An 8,893-nucleotide genomic window follows, 5' to 3' on the forward strand; every position below is an offset into this window, starting at 1 on the left:
AAAAATAAAAAAATATAGAACCAAAATCAAACCTAACAATTAATTGATTTTTAGGTTCAGCTTGGTTCAATTTCTTCAATTTTTCTCGGCCACCCCTAGTCAAGTGACACGAGTCAGTAGAACTAAAATCACACTTCTTATCGCACCTTTAATTTGAATTTGAGTATATTTGAACACATTTCAATACAATTTTATATTACATCTTATTTAAATTCAATACAACTCCAAATCTAATGAATTCCCAAACATAAGGCTAGTATAATTAATTTTTAATGAAAATTAGAACTAAACTAAAATATATTATTCCTAAATTTATATTAAAAAATAATATACACACACACACACACACACACACACATACATATACATACATACATACATACATACATACATATATATGTTAACATTTTCAACCCTTACATAAAATAGTTCTAAGTCCTAAAAAAGAAACTTTTTAAAGTATAACATTAAGTGGAATAACTATAGTCATTTTTTTTTTTACTATTATCATCATGCCCCAAACCCGCAAATGGATCCCAGATGTGAATATAGTAACCTAACTTGTCTTTGTATCAATGAAACATACATGATACAATACTGAATGAGGGTCTGACTCCATGGGGTACATGTGAACCCTATGCACATTTACATACACATCCATACTCATCAAATACACAGCAAAAATTTTCTTTCTATACATGCATCATATCATACTAGAGTCTATATAGAACAAGAAATATACATCCCAAAATACAATACATACTTCGGGTGTCCACAAAACCCAATATTGACAACCCGGTTACAAAACTCGTACCTACTCAGGTACTAAACGTAGCTAACTGACACCTCCGCTTCCAGATGCAAGGATGCTAGTTTCGGCTACCCGAAGGATCTGAAAAATATTTGTATATTTGGGGTGAGACACCTCTTAGTAAGGAAGAAAGTAGGTTATATCAGTGTATGGCATACGAGTGTTATTTCGGCATAAAACATAATACAATACAATATAGTACCATACAGTTCAATATAGTTCCATACAGTTTAATATAGTTCTAGTATTTTTCACAAATCCGTTCCAATACATACAATGCCAAACATACAGTCAGTGTTGTCACACTCAAGCACTCGATACCCTGCAATAACCGAAACCTCATAGTGATATTGTTGCCAGTATGATGTAGCTCATACCCATCAGTGACCAGCCAGAAACAACAGGTGATATTCCACACCCTCGGATATAGAGTTAGACACTCTCTCCCACGGTAATTAGTTGAGACATGGCATCAACGTATGGTAATTAACCGCCCCTAATTGATTTACAAAACCTGGAACAATTTTGGAACCCATGTCCCTATCATCAGCATACGGTAATTAGCCGCCCCTAGCTGTTATTACAAAAAACCTGGAACATTTTACATACAACCATTCATTCCACATTTATTTGGTATCCAGCAAATCATATCGTTTTCAGTTCAAGAATACAATTTAGTACAAATATGGGTACGGTCATCTCAATACTACAATTTTAATACAACGTACAATTTCCCAAACAAAATAGAGATGATACTCAAAACCCTCAAATTTTTCCAAAAAATGTAACCCGAAAATCCTACATTTTCACCCGATAGATTTTTCCAAATAAGTAGTCAAAACATACATATGATCGTAAACTACAGGTTTACTGATCCTGATTTCAAAAATAAACTGATATAAATAGAATCCCTTTACCTTATCTTGAATACCAAAATACGAACTCTACGGCTCCAAAACTACGAACCGAGACACCAAAACCTAAACATCCAAGAACTACACTTCTATATAATTCCTACTACTACATATATACTGAAATGAAATTGAAATCGGACCCTTATCTCAGTTTTGGGTCAAAACCCGAAAATCCTCGAAACGAATTTCTGATCCGCTAAAAACGTAGAGATTCCTCCCTTGATCTACGCAGTAAAGTCAGATCATTGAATCAAGCGACGAACAACGAAGAATCGAAGAGAGAGAGAGATCTCACTGGTTCTAGAGAGAGAGAGAGAGGGAGAGAGAGAATTTGAGGTTTCTTAGCACCTAAGCAATGAAATAGGGTATTTATAGCCCCTTTGACTTGGCCAACCTCGTCGACGAAATGGCGTCTTCGTCAACAAATCATCCATACATTTCATCGATGAACCAGCTCCTTCGGCGATGAAGCTTATTATGATATTTTACAACACGTTCGGTATCTTTTCGACGACGAGGCTCTGAATTTCAACGACAAAGAGTATGAGGGCCTTCGTCGACGAGAACAATGGCTTCGTCAGTGAAGCCTGCAAAATTTACCTTTTTACCATTTTTCATTTATTTAATCTACATACCTCGGGTTGGGTTCTTACAATTATCATATTTTTTAGACCTATATTCTTCTGAATTTTCATTAGTCTAATCATATTTAATATTTATTGTTTTATCTAAAAACAAAAATGCATATGCATTAAATCAAGTTTTAATTTGTTTAAGCTTTGAGAACATTAATCAAACAAGTTGCCAATTTTTTTCTATATTTTATTTTTAATATTTATTTTTAACAGTAATATCAAACAACCCCATACCATATCTTGTCAAATCCCTGCAAAGAAAAGTATCTTGAACCCAAGTTATGCTAGGTATCCAAATTTAGACCATTGAAATTAGAAGCTTCATATATAACAGTGATTTGTGCCTATGCACCACATGTGTCACGATCCAACTATTTTCACACTGTTGTGAAAGGGTTGTGCGGCGCTAGCTAAAACACTCTTGTTTAACTAGCCAGCCTATCGTTTATCAACATTCATCCACGAAACACTTTCATTAGCATTCAATCAAATGACAGTAGAAACAGAAACTATTCATGCAAGCAATAAACGTTGAAACAAACGTAATTCATTAATAACACCTCCATTGACATTGTGTACTTAGCGAGGGAGGCAAGTAGGCTAAACATGTTGACAATAGCTAGTGAGTTTTACAAATGACTAATGAACACTCACCTTCCCCTAAAGAGCTTTCTATTCTATTCTCACTATAACGTCCTGAATCCGAAAACTCAGTCCGGTGCGTTACACCTGAATAAACCGTGCTTCATGGCGCCCTAAACCTGCCTGGTGGGATCCGTGTGCAATGTCATCCATTCATTTACCTGATACCAAACATTCTATTATCATTTACGCAACGGAAAACATAAATATAATCCTCCAACAATATAATACCAGAGTTTTCTACATCTATCTACATTCTAAAATAAACCATTCATCTACCTGTATATATATATATATATATATATATATATATATATATATATATATATACATATCTCCAAAAACATAATCTACAACTTCCAGTATTCACAACTCAGAAGAATTAAAACATAAAACATTAACATAAAAACTCAATACAGCTCAAAATATCATTAAGCTTAAACCCTTTCTTTCTAACTCAAAAAATACTATAACAGCCCCAAGCTCTCTAAGTTCGATCACGTGGATGTCTTGAAAATGATGAATTTTATTCGAGTGAGACACATCTTAGTAAAGGAAGAAACAATATATTAAATCAGCGTGTGACCCACATGAGATTTGTAAATAACATATGTACATGTATTCATCATTTGCAAATCATTATCATAATTTCTAATATCCTTTCTTGAGCCTGATCAGACACATGTAAGATATTTTATCCACGAGAATGCCTAAGGATTGTGGTGATTACTCGCTCATACAAGTAACATCCTCTGCTCTAATACTTTAGGTAACCAATGGTCACAACTAAAACATATCAGGGCACTTACCTTACTCAGTAAGCCCTCAGGTGAAAAAGTAATCTCGTACTCACACTGTTCATACAAAGGTTTACCAACAAAGGCTCTCGAGAATAAGGAAATTTACCTGCCCATCCAAGTAATTTCCCTCTGCCCTAATACGTTATGCAGCCTACCACTATATCTGATACCTATTAGGGCACTCGCCTTTCTCAGCAAGCTTTCTAGCGAAGAGTTTGCCCCGCCCATAACACATACCATGTTATACTAGCATATATACTAATACTACTATAATACATTATTCTATCTGTCAATATTCTGTATCTCTCATATGTTCAGGTTCTTAACTTTGACATTTCGTAACATTTCACTTTACGTGGCTCTTTCCCATTTTACATTGTTCACATTTCATATTTCATTTCCCTTTCATTTCATTCTTTTCATTTCATTTCATGCATTCGTACTACAGTTCCTTTTAGCTATACATCAATTAGTCCACATAGATATGCTCTAAATCTGCTACTACAGCTCCTTTTAACTGTCATCAGTTAGTTTACAACTCCTTTTAGCTGTACATCAGTTAGGCCACAAATCTGCGCCAATATGCTACTACAACTTCTTTTAGCTATCATCAGTTAGTCTACAACTCCTTTTAGTTATTCAACATTTGCATGGTTACATTAACAATCACATGTAGCATAATTCATATAACATTTTCATTCTTATTACATTTCCTTGTATAACCTGTATCTCATACACATAACATAATTCAACACAGAATTTCCATTTTACTCATGTCACACAATTTAGTAATATATTTTAAACATTTTCTGTAAAATAAGTCAACCTTCATTTATCATTTTTATACTAAAAATATACCTTTAATTTCTTACATAATTATCCTGAAAAATCTTTTACTTTTATCAGTCCATTTCACATATACATATCTAATAAAACAACCCTAGGCTCAAAAATCATAATTTAAACGGTAGACATTTTAAATCCATACAAAAACATATATATATACACATAGCATAATCCGTTTATCCATTTAATTCATAAAACCTGATTTAATATATATTTCCCCTTACTTGGTTTCTTGAACTATGTCAACAGAGATGTCAAAAGGATGTCTGCGGGGCTCATCCGAACCCTAAATCACAAATCTTAGTTCCATTGAATCAACCATAAATAAAATACTATTTTAACATTTCCTAGGCCCATAAATTCCCAATAAACATGTAAAGTTTCAAATATAAACAATTTACTTAATTTCCGAAATCTCACTCTCACTTTGAAGTGGTGCCTAGGATACTCAAATTGAAAATTTACTTCGCCAAAATGACGACAATCGAAATTAAGACCCCGTGGTGGTGCCCGATCGTCGATTTAGTTGAAGATCTAAGGAGAAATTGAGTTAAAAGTGAGGGTTCACTTTACCCCAGGAGTGGTACCTACGTTGCTCCCACGATAAATCCACTTCGATAGAAATGTCAGTGACAGAGTTAGGAATCCAACGGTACCTTCAGTTTTTCAATCGATCGAATATCTGTCGAGAAATTAAGGAGAGATGGAGAGTGAGAGAACAATGGGGGGCCTCTGTCTGCAAAATTGAAATCCCTAAGCCCAGAAAGCTTCTAGCTTCCTTTTCCCCCTTTTTTTTTTTTTACTTTATTATATATTATAATAATATTATATATATATATATATATATATATATATATATAATATCTACTTTAACTTTATATACTATGTTAAACTTACTTCCAAATATCATTCATGCATTTAATGCATTCCACTTATATTTAATTATATTATATTAATATTATATTAATATTATATATATATAAATACCCACATTACTTTATCCTATACATATATATATATATATATATATGTATACTTATATATCCATCCTATTATTAATTCAATTTAATAATAATTAATTAATTAATAATAATAATAATAATAATAAATTTATTTTTTTTCCGGGTTACTACATTCTTCCTTCCTTAAAGAATTTCGTTCTCGAAATTCGTTACCCAATCATTGTTCACATTTTTAAAAAAAAATTTATTAACTATCTCACACAATCTAATACATATCATTATATAAATTTCTACATTATCCATAATTGTATAAAACTATCATTTATCTTAAATATAAACTTATACCTACCCCCTAGGCAATATCTGCGACCAGAGTCTGCTAGAAAGCATTGCGTCTCTTCTCCTCTACTTAGACCAGACAACAGGGGGGCAGCCTTATCAGACTAATGACTGGCCCCCACAAACCAACACGTGTCAATCCTTTTAAGTCTTTCTTCCATGGGGTATCACATTCTCCCCCACTTTTAGAATGCAACGTCCTCATTGCGAACCTACATTTCCAAACCCAGGCGATGTGAATCTCAACACACTTTTGGCTGTGTAATGACTCTAATACCATTATGTAACGCCCCAAACCCAAAAACCGGGTCCGGTGCGTTATACCTTAATAAATTGTCCTTCATGGCGTTCTGAACCCGCCTGGGGGGACCCGGGTGTCACGTCATCCATTCATTTACCTGATACCAAATATTCTATTATCATTTAGTAGCGGAAAACATAAATATAATCCTCCAACAATATAATACCAGAGTTTTCTACATCTATTTACATTCCAAAATAAATCATTCGTCCACCTGTATATGTATATATATATATATATATATATATATATCTCCAAAAACATAATCTATAAATTTCAATATTTACAACTCAGAAGACTAAAAACATAAACATAAAACATAAAAACTTAATAATTCTATTAAGGTGAACCAGTTATTTACGAGCATATGAAATTTATTATTTATCTATATGATTTTCATAATAGCCTGATTACTGAAAAAATGATGATTTTGGTTTAATTTTATATTTGGGATAATTGTTTATGATATTAAAATCATGTGACATGAGAACAATTTCTTTTTAATAAATTGAATATGAATTTCTGTGGTATTTTGGCTTGCATGAAGAGTTGTTTAGAATGATTATGACATGATGAATGAATTTTTATTTTTGACTCATGTGTGTGAATGTATTGATATGTTGGATACCTGTGTGTTAATGCATTGATGCATCTGTGTGAACTAACTGGTTTGGTTATTCGTATGCATCTCAATATAACGTTGATATGAGGAGGTTCTTATATTGCCTAGATGTAAATCATGATATGATGTTGGCAAGTCGAGGAGTTTGTCATATTGTCATTTATATAGGGTAGGACATTGGCAAGTTGAGGAGCTTGTTCTACTGATGTATGACGGGTAGGTCATGGGGATTGGATACTGGTGAATAGTGGTGCCTGTGTAGGCCACGTGTTGAGGAAGCTGGAGTGGTTCCTGTGTGGGCCACGTTATATCCTGTGTGGATCATGTTATGTACCCTGTGTGAGTAGTGGTGCCTGTGTGGGCCACGTGTAGATAAGAAGTACGTAAGTGCCTGTATGAGCCACGTACTGATATGTACGCAGTTGCTTTGTGTGATCTATGTACTGAGGACATTAGAAGATGAAGTATAAGTTGTGTGATTCCTGTGTGGATGTGTTGTGCATGTGAATTTAATTAAAACATAATAGTAATGGTATAGCATATTGTGAATGCATGTATATGCATGCGGCGAGGTAAACATACCACCGGGGGCTTGCTGAAAAAGGCAAGTGCTCTACTAGGTAGTTTCTTGGTATCAGTGCAAAGGTATACTACTTGTATGGCAGGTAGACATCCCAATCCTCGGAAACCTTTGCCTTTAAAATAATAAAGATGTGTGTACTGGCGACGAGATAATATTTTACCTTAGGGATTATTGAGTAAGGTGAGTGCTCTGGTAGGTAGTTTTTAGTATTAGAGCAGAAGGAAGCTACTTGTATGGGCGGGTAATCTTCCCTATCCTCGGGGACTTTCGCCTGCATAAAAATTATGTACTTGTGCATATTAGATATGTGTATGATATTAGATGTCGGGGATGTTATTAATGGTACATTTTTTCAGTTGTTATTGATATTATGTGTTATAATTTATTTCACCCTTACTGAGAAGTGTCTCACCCTAGTGGATTAACAATTTTTTAGGTTTTTCTAGAGATCGAGTTTGAAGGCCTAGGCTGGGACTGTTTTTGCTGGTTTCTTTTTGGGGTATTGTGAGATACTGATATATATACAAATATATATATTTGTACTGGGTTATGTTTTAAATGTTGGTTGTGGATACGAATATTTGGATGTTGTAGTATTCGTTTTTGGGTTGTTACATAGAACTTTGGTATTTATTTGAGGTTATTTATTTATATTTCACTGCGTGCATGTTAATTAAGGTATCAGATACAGGTGATTGTAACACGGGCCACCCGGGCCCCACTTGGCGAGTTCGAGGCGTCACATTGTGGTATCAGAGCATTAGGTTATAGATTTTGCAGACTTGAGGATTGATTAATGCCAGAGTATAGGTTCAAATAAGGATAAGGATAGAAATGGGTAGATTAGGATGTTGATAGAAGATTTTGAATTTTGTTTCATAGCTTAGATGTAAAAATTCCTTGATGGACTTCTGTGAGTTTCTGAATTCGATTAGTTTTTAGAAAACCACACTAAATCCGTTAGCAGTGATGTTTCTGAGCAAAGAGACTGGAACTCAGAATTAGAACTTGAGGGTTAAGTTGATTTGGGGATAAACAGGTTATTTGATGTTTTAATTGAAGATTTAAATGTTAAACTAATTCATTGTACTATAACAGTACCTAATGTGATATGAAGGTTCTAAATTCGCTTTTGTCCTGTCCACATAATGGATTCCAGGGGAAAGGACGTTGATGCTAGAGAGGAGAATGATGTAGGAGCTACCAGTGTGGGAGAGATCGATACCTCCACTCTATTGCGGGGTTTAGCTTGGCAGATTCAGGAAGAAATTAGGCGAGACTCTGAAGGACAGAACTGCTCACCTGTGAACCAAGGTTGTTCGACTTACCAATTTACTCGCCTGAAACCTTCTACATTTGCAGGTGGTGTTGACCCACTCGTAGCGGAGAGTGGGGTGCAAGAAATGGAGAAAATGTTGGCAGTATTATCTTACACTGA

This window comes from Malania oleifera, chromosome 7 (genome assembly GCF_029873635.1).
Source record: "Malania oleifera isolate guangnan ecotype guangnan chromosome 7, ASM2987363v1, whole genome shotgun sequence".
Taxonomy (NCBI): domain Eukaryota; kingdom Viridiplantae; phylum Streptophyta; class Magnoliopsida; order Santalales; family Ximeniaceae; genus Malania; species Malania oleifera.